This window comes from Rhinoderma darwinii, chromosome 2 (assembly GCF_050947455.1).
Source record: "Rhinoderma darwinii isolate aRhiDar2 chromosome 2, aRhiDar2.hap1, whole genome shotgun sequence".
Lineage (NCBI taxonomy): Eukaryota > Metazoa > Chordata > Amphibia > Anura > Rhinodermatidae > Rhinoderma > Rhinoderma darwinii.
In genome coordinates, this window is record NC_134688.1 from 35007282 (window position 1) to 35019574 (window position 12293).

The window sequence follows — 12293 nt, forward strand, 5'->3', positions numbered from 1 at the left end:
AATAGAGGAATCAAAGTTTTTTTTCCCATTCCACCCCACAAAGACTTTCTTTCCAGTTTCCCAGTACATTATATTGTACAATATATGGTGTCGTGAAAATATACAACTCATCCCGCAAAAAACAAGCCCTAAGATGGCTATATAGATGGAAAAATAAAAAAGTTGGCTTTTGGAAGGTGGGGAGGAAAAATATAAGTAAAAATACGAAAAATGGCTGCAGCGGAAAGGGGTTAAGAAAACATTATTTTCACATTGTACCCATTAAATGAAAGTTTTACATAAAAGTATGCAGAATTTCTAGTTTATCAGCAAACAGTAGACTGCATAATAGGAAGTTGTATGTTTGTAGTGTAGTTTGTGCTTCGTGTGAGATACAATTACAATATAAGGAGGAAACACTCAGTGTAGTACAATGTGGTTAAAGGGGGAGACAAACTTTTAATTTAACTGAAAAAAGTTTTTAAACCAAACACTAGCTGTTTATGCCATAAAATAAAATATAATATAAAATGCTGATTATGGAAATACAAGGGGGCTGCACGTTATTTTTTAAAATTATTTGATGAAAATCCCAAAAATCTTATATAAAAAAATAATTTTTAAAAACAATGTGCAGTTCCCCCGGATTTCCAAAATCAGCCAAGGAAAACCAACAGCCGCAGTGTGATAATATCAGGATGTGAAGGTTCATGGCTATTGGTGCCTTCCCTTCCTAAAAATACCAGTCTGCGGCTGCCCCGGGATCGTCCCGTCTCATCAGATTGGCCGATCCTGACTGTTCCCAGCACTTCCCGATACCTCTGGGGCATTGGATACCAGTGTAATAGTAGGGGTTAGTGTCAGCTAATCGTGGACATAGCATACCTCTGGCTGACACCAAGCCCCAGCGATAGTAAGGGTATGTTCACACGCAGTGACTTAAAACGTCTAAAAATACGGAGCTGTTTTCAGGCGAAAATAGCTCCGGATTTTCAGACGTTTTTGTAGCAACTCGCGTTTTTCTTGGCGTATTTTATGGCCGTTTTCGGAGCTGTTTTTCAATGGAGTCAATGAAAAACACCTCCAAAAACATCCCAAGAAGTATCCTACACTTCTTTTGATGAGCCGTCATTTTCCACGCCGTATTTTGACGACGCGTAAAATGAAGCCTCGTGGGAACAGAACACCGTAATTTCCATTGAAAGCAATGGGCAGATGTTTGTAGGCGTATTAGGGGCGTAAAACGCCCGAATTACGTCTGAAAACACTGCGTGTGAACATACCCTAATAGAGCGGCGTCAGTCAGAAACTGCCATTACTAAAAAAAACACGTTATTGAAATAAACACTTCCCCACTACAGCTCTCTATCACCAGTTTATTTGTAAAAATGTACATCCAAGACACGGATACCTGTAAAAAAAAAACACAGGCAATAAAACATGGCAATTACAAGCATACAATGATATAATTACATCCAAGAAGCTGATTCCTGACGTCCCCGGCGCTGTCAGCGAGGATGTTTCTGTAGCTGGAACTCCATCAAGATCCTAGCAGGGAAAGTGTCAGAAGAGATGGACACAGCGCTGACGTCATCAGCACTGACGTCGTCAGCGCTGGTCCATCCGAGGGCAGTGGAGCAGAGGGCATGTCTCAGATTTGCAAACAAAAGTCTCCATATGCAAGCCTGAGACAGCGGCGACAATCTTGCATCCAGAACAATAGAGAACGGACAAGAGGGAACAGTGTCAGAAGCAAGAAACAGAAGGACACAGGTAAGGTTTCGTTCACATCTGCATCGGGCTTCCGTTCATGGGTTCCGTCAGACCTTTCCTCAGGGGAACCCATGAACGGAACCTAGTTGCCTACGCTATTGATTCCACCAAAAGAACGGAAACCATAAGCAATGGAAGCATTACCATTGAAATCAATAGTAATGGAAAGCTATGGTTTCCGTTTGGTTTTTGTTCACGGGTTTCCCTGGCGGAAAGGTCTGACAGAACCCGTAGACAGAACCCCGACGCAGATGTGAACAAAGCCTAAGTTAACCATAATTTTGCAGTTTTTAATGAATTTTTTTATGTCTTTTTAAAACTGGATGGTTGCTTTAATTTTCGCTGTGGTGTGGCTTTATGAAATATATACGCACTGCCAGGTTTCCTTACAGATTACAGCTGGTCAATGGGGACGAGGGGGGACACTTTGTGGTCTACTTATTGTCAAGGGACCCTTCTGACAAATAGAGATTGTCCAAAGCGGAGAACCATTTTAAGGTCTGGTTTTGACTCTCCCTTTTTGTTAGAAAAATCCCTAAAAATACCTGCAGTGATCAGCACAATCTGCAGGGGAACCTAACAGGAAGTTTTTAATTTCCCTACAGCGCCACCTCAGCGGATATGAAGCATTGCAGTTTCCCACTGAAATTAATAGGATGTCCATGTAATGCACAGTTGATCCAGGTCCTCTAGAGACACTCTTTGTAGGATTTCTAAATCTCAAACAGCTGTAGAGAAAACTATTCCTTCTATGTATAGACCCAAATTCCTGGTGCTCTAGAGTTCTGTGATTTATAAATAAATTAAATATTATATAAAAGTTTTGACTTTTCATTTACAACTTTCCATAATCTGAAGTAATAACACGTTGTACTCCAAAATGAGTCAAATGTGAAATCCAATCTTGTTGTTGTACCTTGTAAAGTTGTGTACTTGTCACCTTGTTATTAATCAGATGTTCCATCACCGATTATAAGTCTTACATTATAGAAGCTTTATAGATCCTGAAACTCCAAATAGGAGAATTTTCCAGAAGTGATATAAACCAGATGCTGTATTGTCAAATCGTCAAGCAAAACCAATGACTCATGTTACTCCTGTCTAGTTATAGAGATAGAGAAATATAGGATTGGCTTGTACTCATGCTCTTCATGTGGTTGGGATACATGCGTTTACTAAGCAATGAAGCTGTACAATAAGTATAGCGGGCAGGGTCAAATTTAGAGTTTATTCCGCCCTAGGAACTTTAATCCCCCCCCCCCTTCCATCAAATCCAAAACCTCTGGACTGGTCTCAATTCCTCTCCCTCCATCAAATCCAAAGATTCTGGTCGGGTCCATTGATTCTCCTCCCCCACCTCAACCAAATCCAAAGCTCTTGGGCTGATTATCCATTTGGACATCCATATCTCCCCTAATCAAAACCAAGGCAGACAGCCCCTGGGCTAATCTCATCACCCCCTCCCCATTAAATCCAGGAGTTGGTTATCCTGCAAGTTCAGAACTGTCTATTAGATCCCATTTAAGTGGTTACACCCATTTGAATCCATGATAGATTAGGGGGTTTCTACCATTTGATTTACATGACATGCCTACTGGTTTGAACCTACAAAATATTTTTTATTTTGAACCTGCAAAATATTTTTTATTTTGAACCAAACAATCATTAAGATAAAAAACCCAACTTTATTGTGATATGTATTCACCCTCTGAAAGTCAGTACTTTGTCGTGGTGCCGCTTTTTGGTGCCATTACAGAGAAAAGTCTCTTGGGGTGAGTCTCTATTGGCTTAGCACATCTAGACACTGGAGTCTTTGCCCATTCTTCCAGGCAAAACTGCTCCAACTCCGTCAGATTAGATGGTTATGTTGTGGTACAGCCCCGTACTACATCCCGTACTGTGTTAGCTCCTGTGCCTTATCTAGTGTTGGAGTCGTGTTGTGTCATCTGCCACGCCTGCTGTCATATACAACCTCTGGTATAATCCGCCATGACTGGTGTCATCTTCCTCACCTGTTGTCATATACCACATCTGGTATCATCCGCCACGTCTAGCGTCATCTGCCACATCAAGTTCCATCCGTGCCAAAGTCTCTGCTACTGTCTGGACTCTTTCAGGTACTCTAGTGCTAGGACTTTGCATAGACTTTTGATATAGACTGTTGTTTTGCCAGCTGGCACTCCACTAGGGCACAGCGGCTTAGTTGGTCCACATACCCCTAGATCTTGACAGGCACAGGGTATGGTACTATTATATTCAGGGGCACAGTGTATGGTACTATTATTTTCAGAGGCATAGTGTGTAGCACTATTATATTCAGGGACACAGGGTATTACACTATTATATTCAGGGGCATAGAGTGTGGCACCATGAGAATTTTTTCTTGGCTTATAGGTGCGAAATATTGGAAAAATTAGCTTCCGAAGACATCTGAGCGACAAACGCTGCAGAAATAGGTCGTGGCCAAGAGGTGTCATCATAGAGGTCTGGACTGGATGGAAAAGAAAAGAGAAAAAGAACGACTCCAATCTGAGAAGACATTACATTCACTAAATGTAAATGTTTATTCTTCCTGTTACTGATCAGTACTGTAGTCACTGTATGATATGCAGCGAGATGATGGGTGTATCATTCTTTTTTGTGAAACAGCAACTCCCAGCATATCCTTACCATTGTTCATGCTATACTGGGAACTGTGGTTTTATGCTATACAAAACATATGGCAGGGGTTATTTGTGCTTGTGCTCCATATATGTACTGTACTTTGTTCTGGTGCTGTATATATGTACTTAGCTTGGTCCAGGAGTTATATACATCAGAACAACCAAGCAAAATACATATATACAGCACCAAAGAGAAGCTCAATACATATATACAGCACTAAAGAGAAGATCGGTACATATATACAATTTCAGAACCAAGCTCAGCATATAAATACAGCACCAGAATCGAGCTCAGTGTAACACCACCGGGTTTGTGGACACGCTTGACCACTACAACATAATGTAGTAGTAGCTGGTCAAATAAATATAGGACCGTCACTAGTCAGTGGTATCTGGTTGGCAGGCTGGTGCCGGATAGCTGGAGGCTGGCTTGTGCTGGATTTTTGGAAGTGGGCCTGTGCCGGATTATTGGAAGATGACCTGTGCTGGGTTATCGGAAGCTGGCTTGTGCTCTATTATCGGAAGCAGAACTGGTCTCGAACAATGGAGGCAGATACTGGACTTGTCATGGACAACGGATACTGAAATCTTCAAGGACACGGGATTTGACACGGACACCAGACACGGATACTGAAGTTGTCACGGATGCTGGATACAGAAACAGGCTACGGAACCTTTGCAGACCAACACAAGGTCAGCAACAACATTGCTCAGGCACTGAGGAAGTGGGCGGAGTTCCTTAAAAAGTCCAGAGTGTGCTGGAAAAGTTTGGGAGCAATATTCTTGGTGAGCGAGCGCGCACTCTACGGGCACAGTCTGGAAGAGAGAGTAGCATGCTGGCGTCCCAGAGCAGAGATACACCGGTGCAGAGGACAGGATGGCTGGCGGCTACAAAACTAAAACCAAGCATAGTGCATATATGCATCATAACAACCAAGCTCAAAACATATATACATGTACCGAGCTTGGTTTTTGTGATGTATTTATGTACTAAGCTTGGTTGTGGTGCAGTATATACAGAATGTACTGAGCTTGGTTCTGGTGATGTATTATGTGCTGAGCTTTGTTCTGGTACTGTGTATATGTACTGATCGTCTCTTTGGTGCTGTATATATGTATTGAGCTTGGTTTCAGTGTAGTATATATGTATTGAGCTTTGTTCTGGAGTTGTACATTTGTATTGAGCTTGGTTCTAGTGTTGTATATATATGTACTGAGCTTTGTTCTGGTGCTGTATTTATGTACTGGGCTGTGTTCTAGTGCTGTATTTATGTACTGAGCTTGGTTCTGGTTTTATATATATGTATGATTTTGGATCTGGTGTTGTATTTATGTACCGAACTTGGCCTGGGAGATTTTTTCATCGCTTAATGCGCACGGCGCACTGTCCTCCACCTTTCTCACAGTGCACAGCCTAACTAAATGGGCTGAGCACGCTCACTATATTGAATGTGCGCATATAGGTCTATATGTAATTGGTGATTTTAATATGATGTGTGGGTGGGTAAGTAGATATGTAGGCTTATGTAATTATATACATAGTGTGGAAATCCAGTTAAACATTCTGGACATGGAATTTCTTTATTTAGAGTCAACTTTAATATAGGGTGTATTTGGAATATTGTAATTGTTTTATTTGTTTATTAGAATCATTTTCCATGGTGCGATACACAGCGAGTGCTCCCTTTCCACCGGGCATATGTCTTTGTGAGAAAAAAAGAGATCTTGTTGTTAAAAATTTGAATCCCACCCCTGCCTGTATGCCAATAGGTGGTTTGGTGTGTGGTCTGTATTCCTTTTAGGTGGGCTGAATGGGATCATGTGTACTATTTGTAATTCAAATACTTAAGGTTGTGGGTCTGACCTATGTAAATAGGCGGGGTGTAAGGAAAACGTGCAACTGACTTACTTTGCCCTCACCAATTACTCGTTTTTTAAACAAACTTCTGCCTTGCTTGCAGGTTGTTAACAAATGAAGACCTATGTCCGGCCAATGTACACCATGCTGTCTGAACCGTCCATTGCATCCCAAGTCCTTTTGCTGCATCACCAAGCAACCAATCCCACTTCTAGGGACAGGCATGCCTGCCTGCATGATTCTGGTCTTCTACCCAGGTAGTCGTTGGTCACCATGACCAATCTTCGTGACTCCCTGACCACCAGTGTCCAACAAATGTACAGCAAACAGTAGAAAATATGGTCTAGCGATCCAATCTTTGGACTTTATTAGAAACAAACTTCTTAAACCACAACTCGTGAAGTGGTGATACAAAACCGCATACGCGTTTCGAACGCCAACTGCCTTCCTCGCCAACAAATGGCTTCCGAACAGTCTATTACATCCCAAGTCCAAGTACTTGTGCTGCATGAATTCTGGATGCTTTATGTGTGGCGTTATCCTGGCCCCTTTCACTGCTTCCCGCTTGAGTCCTGTAGGCACAAAAACACAGTGCAAATATCCATCGTCACCCATGCCTGCAACTCCTGCCTGAGTAATGCAATTCACTCAACTACTTGTCTATTACATCGTTAACTGATGATTCATTTAGATGCAATAGATATAGTTTATTATATACTTAGCCTTCTTTATGGGCATCATTCCTTTTTATTGGCATCTGATTAAAAAGGGGGCCCTGCTTCACCCCCATAACACTGCAATATTTAAAAAAAAAATCCCTTCACCCAATCTCTAATAACCTCATCTGCCTCTTTTTCCCTTGACAAGGAGCTGCAGCAGCTGCCGGCACCCTTGTTCCTATTTCCCCGAAGCCCTTCCAGATACTTTTGATACCATTGTCCGGAATGTTTTTACTTGCTTTTACCTTCTTCTTTCATCCTGTTTGAACATTTGTTCAGCATCTTCAACATCTTGCCCATCAGCCCTACTATCCTCAACATTAGACCACTCATAATCATCTGACAGATCAGAATCAGACTCACCCACCTGCTGTTGCCATGCCTTCTTCTTCCATTGCTTCACTACAAGTCATATTGTCACCTGTCCTTCCAGTGGTCCTGTAGTGAATTACTTTCTCTGCTGCTCTTCACGATCCAAAAAACTGCTCCTGTAATTACAAACATTATGACAGTACCCTGTGTTGTAAACATTTTGGCAACCCCCATGTTCAGACTATGAGGACCTCCTGGGATCATGCTGCCCTCACCCTCTCAGGAACCCTGCACAAGGGCCCTAGCATTTTGCCCATCATCCTGCCATGTTCCCTCAAATTTTTGCTAGGCTTATACTCATACCTGCCTTGTTTCTACGATGCTAGGACATTTCCAGCCAAACAGCCCTTGTGTTGCATGACTTGTGGGGGCTCCATACGTGGCGATATCCTGGTCCGTTTTGCTGCTTTTTGCAGATTCCTGGAAATATAAAAACCTTCTGCCAGTATTCATTGTCACCCATGCCTGAAGACCGTGACTGGATAACACAACTCACTCAACTACTTGTTTATTGAATCGTAGTCCTATGGCCACCTCCAGTTTCACATTGAAATAGCAGGCCCAAATAAAGCCGACTGAACTTCCAGCCTGTGGTGCTTTGAACTTGACGTGCAAGGAACTACAGTAGCCGCCAGCACCCTAGTTCCCACCTCCTCAAGGCCTTGATGTGTCGCAAACTTTTTAGGCAGGGCAACCCTGACTAAAATCCCCCTACACTACTCCACCCCTAATCCCCTCAACCAATTACCTCTACTGCACCCCTAATCCCCTCACACAATTATCTTACACCTAATCTTCAAGTACAAACCTCCATTTTGAACGAAAAAAAAAACCTAGCCTACACTATGCCTATTCCTACCAAACTCTTCATACTTCCCTACCACTGCCCCTTCCTGGGGGCCACATGGCCCACCTTAATAATAATAATAATAATCTTTATTTATATAACGCCAACATATTACGCAGCACTTTACAATTTAGAGGGAACATAAACAGACAATATCAGACATTACATAGTGACAAAGCTAGTTTACAATTCAGACAGGAGGATTGAGGACCCTGCTCGCAAGAGCTTACAATCTATGAGGAAATAAGGGAGACACAAAGTGTAAAAGTGTTTGTTCAGTACAATGGTCCAGACATCTTTTATACGCATGGGGTAGTACACATAAGTCTGCATTAGCCGGTCACCAGCCAGTATCCGTGTATAACGGACATGAAATTCAGTACGGTGCAAGGAGTGTGAAGGAATCTTTTTCTGAGGACTAATGGGGCCAAGGAAAGGAGTCTGATTAGGGAATGTTATAGGCTTGTCCAAAAAGATTTGTTTTCAGGACACGTTTAAAACTGTGGATATTGGGAATTAATCTGATTGTCTGCGGTAGCGCATTCCAGAGGACGGTGCAGTGCGAGAAAAATCTTGGACAAAAGAGTGGGAGCTTCGGATTATGGAGGATTTTAATCTAAGGTCATTGGCAGAACATAGAGCATCACAACAGTAAACTATTATGGGGTCTCTGAGAGGGTTCATACACATATTCACAAATAGATACAGAGAGTAACTATACTAGAAGTCCTGCCACCCATACCCCTATAATCCTGCAGCTAAACGCTGTGGACCCCAGGGTGACGGGTAGCATGGATAGGTCCGCTTTCTGCCGCTCGCTTTTATTACTTGTAGTAATGACAACCGTTAGGTGAGCAGTGTCTCCCCTGACTGCTAGCAAAGTTTGGGGCTAAGTGTGGAATACTTGGCACAAGTGCCAAGCGCTGTTACACTAAGTAGTAGAGAAGGCTCCTGAACCCTGTACCTTTTCTTCACCACGGCATTACAATATACAGTATTATATAATATAACCCCTCAGCGGTTACACAACATGAAATCAGTGGCTATTAAATGCATAGGCCTAATGGGCAACCATCTTTTAACTTATCAGAGGGCTTTTCCCATTGGACTTTCTCACATAAATCATGGGTGGACATACCATATGTGAGACCCGGGCAGCTGCATTGGGATCCAGCAGGTAAGGGGGTCCACTATCACCCTAAAAGTAGCTAGTAGCATCCTACTGTCAGATTGCATGTAAAGCATTGAGACAATGAATTTCATAGCTCACAATTACTGGAGGATGGAGAGACATAAGGGGATACTCTATGATATGGGAGATGATATATGGTTGGAGAGCTAAGGCTCATATACTGTTCTTTTACAGGGGCCCTCTGGTGTCTATGTATGTCCCCGTTTGGGGCAATATGTTGCAGGTAGGTTGCCCTCCTATCTTTAGCTGCTGTCAGCTCAATACATTTACAAATCAGAAAAATAGAGGACACATCTGGATTGATGTTAAGTGTAGAGATTGACCGGCGGGTACTGTATATAGTAACTAATCATAGACGTATCTCATCATGTGCTGCATGACTTGTGGACCCTCTATATGTGGCGATATCCTGACCCCTTCCACTGCTTTCTGCTTGAGTCTTATAAATATAAAAACATTCTGCCAGCATCCATTGTCACCCATGTCTGCAGATAATGACTGGATAATGTAACTTACTCAACTCCTTGTCTATTTCATTTCTGTGGTATGGCCACCTCCAGTTGTGATTTAATAGAGTAGGCCTAAATTAGGGCTACCGAACTTTCACCAATGGCGCTGTGAGATCAAAGGCACTAATGTGTCCACTGCAAGTAGTTGCAGCAGCCGCCGGCATCCTGACTCTCACGCTACTTCTCCCCAAGCGCTTGCGAATGCTTGTACCAGGTCTTGATGAGTTGCAAATGTTCTTGGCAAGGAGCCCCTGCCTTAAATCTCGCTACGCTACTCCACCCCTAATCCCCTCAACTAATGGTCTTTGCATCTATCTTCAGGCCAATACCTTTCCCCGTAGACTACTCGGCACTCCCAGACATGTGGACAGCTCCATTTAGAAAAAAAAACAAAAACATTACCTACACTATCCCTATCCCTGCCAACTATCTAAGACTTCCCACTACTACCCCTCTCTTCGTGGGGGCCACATGGCCCTCCTTGTGGTTTCTTATGGGAATTTTGCCCGTTCATGACTTTTTCAGTGCAAAGAGCTACTAGCGGGTACTGTATATAGTAAGTAATGATGGACATACCGCATATAGATTAAATATTGCTTCAGAGAGTCCCCCTGGCAGCAGGCAGCCGATCTTAAGTATTTCTGGAACAAAAAGTTTAAATTGTAAATATATTATGACGTGTGCCTGGTATAGTTCATCATATCAACAAATATATGTTCAGCCTATTGACAACATTGGGGTATTTGTTCCCACAGTCTTGCTTGTCATGTGTCTCTATAGGAACATTCTGGATGACATTAGATTATAGAATTTCTATAGGTTATTTGCTTTAATACTTACATATATACAGTGGATCTTCTAGCATGTCGGCTGTCACTGGTGCCACATATTCAGATGTTATAAATGTCTGTAAAATACATAATGGGTTTAATGCACATACATAAAATAACGCCATATCTATAATGAATAATAATATATTTACTTTCACACATTTAATTTTCTATCACACGACGAGTCCAATGCCCCTCTGCCACACAAATAACACCAGCAGTATAATGGCACATAATAGTTAGAGGACCAGGATATAGATTTTATATCCGGGACCAGGAGCTTATTGTTATTCTCCTATATAAACTTATCCTTAATGGAATACATCTAATTTGTCTATTGTGGAGTCTTTTGGACTGGAGTCGAGAGAGTAGAACATGGGGTATTAGGTTTTTCTGACAGTTCTACAAACCTCAGTATATATATGGCTAACAATAACGAATAGTCACTACTCATCTTCTATATTCCTGTGGCTCCTGCGCTGGTGGTTCTGTTGTCTTTGCTTACTAGACCACAGCGGTCATGTCAGTGTGGACGGCATGTTACTGCTGCAGTTATTATGTTACATCCAGGGCCGACCTTAGGTTTATTGATGTCCTGTGCAGTATCTTCTATGGGCCCCCTCCCACTTATGATGTACCATGTTGTACCCAAATAATGTAATCATATAGTGCCTAAATAACAATTATAACAACTAGGGATTGCATGTTTTTGTGTTTTTTTAGATTTGAGTACAAAGTGCTGGATCGGGAGTACAAGCTGTGGGTGCTCTGTGTATCTATGGTGGTGGTGCCCCCTTCAGTATTGACCAGTAATGCGCCCTGTGTGATCGTGTAGAGATGCAGGAAATAAAATACACTGACCTTGGACTCTCCTACTGAATACGTCTGGCTGAATGTAGAACCTTATGTGATGTGAGGTGGAGGGCTCTGCTTATTCTTTGACTTGCCCTCCTGGGACGTGTGGTTGTCATCAACTCTTATGAGGAATTAATGCTAGGAGTAAGAGGGACAATGTATTAGTACAAATCCCAATCAATGGAAACATTTTTATCTAGAGCAGAGACCTGACCCCAACCAGTGGCGGATTACCAAAGGTGTTAATGGGGTGACTGCCCGGGGCCCAGCGATGGGGCCCCATATGCCCCTGAAATTGGACAAACCATGACGGCGCAGGGAGCCATTGTGTTCCTGCTCTGCCGTATGATTTCGTAGGCCATGGCCTAGTTCAGGCCTGTAGCCTACGAGGCACTGGGAGTATGCTGATGACGTCAGCGGCCCAGCGCGATGACGTCACTAAATTACATCGTATGCGCCAGGCCACTGATTTCATAGGAAGCAGAATGTCTGACCAAGTTCTTTGTCTATTAGGTGAGTATTATTTTTTATTTTTGTGGCGCAAAGGGGGCGCTATTAATAGGGGCATAAAAATACTTAGTGGAGGCTTACAAAAGGGGGCTTCCTTACTGTGGAGGCATACAAAAGAGGCATTCCTACCCAGGGCATAAAAAAGTGTCATTCTAACTGTGGAGGGTATTGGTGGATACTGCATAT

The 12293-nt window shown here is 42.6% G+C and overlaps 1 long non-coding RNA gene across 1 annotated transcript; it reads right to left on the reverse strand.

Annotated features, from left to right (window-relative positions):
• Positions 1–6600: 6600 nt before the first annotated feature.
• Positions 6601–10547, reverse strand: LOC142740444 (uncharacterized). The gene is made up of 3 exons (XR_012880677.1): positions 7668–10547; positions 7360–7480; positions 6601–6845 (listed from the first exon to the last, which is right to left on the reverse strand). It is a non-coding gene; the product is annotated as an uncharacterized LOC142740444 (long non-coding RNA).
• Positions 10548–12293: the final 1746 nt, after the last annotated feature.